This window comes from Nyctereutes procyonoides, unplaced genomic scaffold (assembly GCF_905146905.1).
Source record: "Nyctereutes procyonoides isolate TBG_1078 unplaced genomic scaffold, NYPRO_anot_genome, whole genome shotgun sequence".
In the NCBI taxonomy this organism is placed as follows: Eukaryota; Metazoa; Chordata; class Mammalia; order Carnivora; family Canidae; genus Nyctereutes; species Nyctereutes procyonoides.
The window spans coordinates 257565-260843 of NW_026575143.1; the positions used below are offsets into that span (position 1 = coordinate 257565).

Sequence of the window (3279 nt, forward strand, 5' to 3'; positions counted from 1 at the left end):
GAATATGAATAATAGTGAAAGGGAATATAAGGGAAGGGAGAAGAAATGTGTGAGAAATATCAGAAAGGGAGACAGAACATAAAGACTTCTAACTCTGGGAAATGAACTAGGGGTGGTGGAGGGGGAGGAGGGCGGGGGGTGGGGGTGAATGGGTGATGGGCACTGAGGGGTACACTTGACGGGATGAGCACTGGGTGTTATTCTGTATGTTGGTAAATAGAACACCAATAAAAATTAATTTATAAAAAAATATATATATAAAAAAATAAATAAAAACAGGAACAGAGGTTTCTAGGAGCATAATAAATGACAACAGCATGTAGGCAAACTTTTGAAACTGCAAGAGGTGGGAGACAAAAATGAGAAGGTGATTTGAGCCAATTCTCAAAGCAATATTCAAGTAGAGACTTACCTTCTCATACAAAAATAAAATATAGAAAAACTATTTAGGATGCTCCTGAAGAAGTTTGGAACTGTAATTGTAGGAGAGAGCTGGAACAGAAAAAGAGCTGGTATAAGAGAGAAATATAGAGATTGTACAACACATGAATATACAATCTTCTCATTAGTGTCAAAGAAGCCTTGCTTAGACCATATTCCTGCTATTAACCTTAATGCAAATAGTCTTCCAACAGATGAGGAAGATGAAAATGAAGATCCTGAAGAGGAGGGTGTCGATGATGATTCTGCATCACTTCTTGCAAAACTAGAAAAAAATAGAAATGAAAGAGATGAAGAGTAGTCCATGAAGGAACAAGAAGAGAAAGCTGAAGAAGAAAGATTATGTAGGAAAACTTTTTGAGTGGAAACCCCTCCTTAATCTCACTGGCCATCTCAGCCTCAAGACAACCTCAAAGTTAAAAGAAAGTAGGATGATGGTGCTATTTTCAAGAAATGTGCAGATGATGAAATGGTGTAGATGATTAGAAAAAGACAAGGGACGCCTGGGTGGGACAGTCAGTTAAGCATCCAAATCTTGGTTTTGACACAGATTGCATCTCAGGGTTGTAGGATGAAGCCCCCATCGCTGGCTCCCTCCTCAGCAGAGAGTCTACTTGAGATGCTCTCTCCTTCTCCCTGACCCTCCTACTTGTGCTCTCTCTCACTTTGAAATAAATAAATTTAAAAGAAAAAGAAAGAAGAGAGACAAAAGACTTGTAAATGATACAATGTGATCTGAATTTCACAAAAAAAGCTTATGGAGAAATCTATTAAATAGTGCATTTTTATATGCTTAATTAAAGACCAAAATAGGTAAAAGAAAAAAAGTTAAAAATAAAAAGTTTGTAAGAGCAATAGGAAAAAGAGACACTACATACAAAAGAACTGTCATAAGACAGTGGATTTCCCCACAGAATAATTTTAGATCAGGAAAGAATGGAATGACATAATCAAAATTTTGAAAGAAAATAACTGTCACCCAAGAGTTCTTCACCTGGTGAAGCTGTCTTTGAAAAATGAAAGAAGGGATACATCTTTTCCATACAAAAATCAATCAATCAATCAAACAATCTGAGGGAGTTTATTATAACCATATCTGCCTTATAAGAATTGCTAAAGAGAGTTCTTTATAATAATAAAAATGTTAAGTCTTTATCAATAATTACTTTAAACATAAGTGGTTGGGTGGGGCAAGATGGCAGAAGAGTAGGGTCCCCAAGTCACCTGTCCCCACCAACTTATCTAGATAACTTTCAAATCATCCTGAAAACCCATGAATTCGGCCTGAGATTTAAAGAGAACAGCTGGAATCCTATAGTGAGAAGAGTTCGCGCTTTTATCAAGGTAGAAAGACGGAAAAAAAAATAAAATAAAAAAGCATCCAGTGGGGGTGGGGCCCCTGGCAGGAGCCGGGCTAAAGCCAGGTGGTGGGAGATTCCTGCACAGGAAAGCCCAGTCCCGGAGAAGCAGGAACTTTACCAATCTTCCCGGAGGGAACGGTGCTCGCAGGGAGCTCGGGCAGGATCCCAGGAGGGCAGTGGAGCTCCCCGGTTCCGGGGGTCACTAATAGAGGAAGTGCACCCTGCAGGAGAGCGTGTCACACACCACGGGCCAAGCTCCGTAAAGGGCTGGAGCACGCACCCGGCAGGGCCTTGGGAGCAGCTCAGGCGGCGGCTCAGGCAGCAGCTCTGAGCGGAGGGGGCTGCGTGGCCCGGGGAGATGATTCCAGCAGCGCAGGCCCTGGAGTCCAGGACGTTGGGGGACACAGCCCAGGATCCCGTGCTCCCCTTGGGACAGGTGGAGGCCGGGAGGACACAGGACAGTGAGGATGCTCCTGCCGCTGAGCGGCCCCGAGCTTTGCAGAGCTTTGCAGATCAGCGCCTCCTGCCCCCGGGAGCATCCAGGCCAGTGCGGACTGGGAGCTGTGGGAGTTACTGCGTAGCTGACTCCAGGGCTGGAGAGCTGGCCGCTGCCAGTCTTCTTGATCCTCCCGGTGTCACCTGGTGCCTGGGACTGAGCGAGGTCGCCAGGGAACAGGGGCCTCACAGGAAAAACAGCTCCCACTGACCCATGCACCTGGCAGGGGGCGGGACAGCTTCCCCAGGTGCACACACCTGAGAATCAGCACAGCAGGCACCTCCTCCAGAAGACCAGCTGGAAGGACAGGGGAAGAGCAAGTTCTTGACCGAGTAGTGCTGGAAAGCTCCAGGAGAAGTCGAGGGACTTACAGTATATATAATCAGAGGATACCCCTCCTTGTTTTTCTTGTTTTGTTTTTTGTTTGTTTTTGTTTCTGTTTTTTTCTTTGTTTTCCCCTTTTATTTTTCTCTTTTTTTCCCTTCCTTTTTCCAATACAACTTGTTTTTAGCCATTCTGCACTGAGCAAAATGACTAGAAAGAAGAACTCACAACAAAAGAATCAGAAACAGTACTCTCTCCCACAGAGTTACAATATTTGGATTACAATTCGATGTTAGAAAGCCAATTCAGAAGTACAATGATAAAGCTACTGGTGGCTCCGGAAAAAAAGCATAAAGGATTCAAGAGACTTCATGACTGCAGAGTTTAGATCTAAGCAGGCAGAAAGTAAAAATCAATTAAATGCGATGCAATCCAAACTGGAGGTCCTAACGATGAGGGTTAATGAGGTAGAAGAACGAGTGAGTGACATAGAAGACAAGTTGATGGTAAGGAAGGAAGCTGAGGAAAAAAGAGAAAAGCAATTAAAAGATCATGAAGAAAGATTAAGGGAAATAAATGACAACCTCAGAAGGAAAAATATATGTTTAATTGGGGTTCCAGGGGGTGCTGAAAGGGACCGAGGACCAGAAAGTGTAT

At 43.6% G+C, this 3279-nt stretch overlaps 1 pseudogene; it reads left to right on the plus strand.

Annotated features, from left to right (window-relative positions):
- Positions 1-306: 306 nt before the first annotated feature.
- Positions 307-1238, plus strand: LOC129499052 (spliceosome-associated protein CWC15 homolog; annotated as a pseudogene).
- Positions 1239-3279: the final 2041 nt, after the last annotated feature.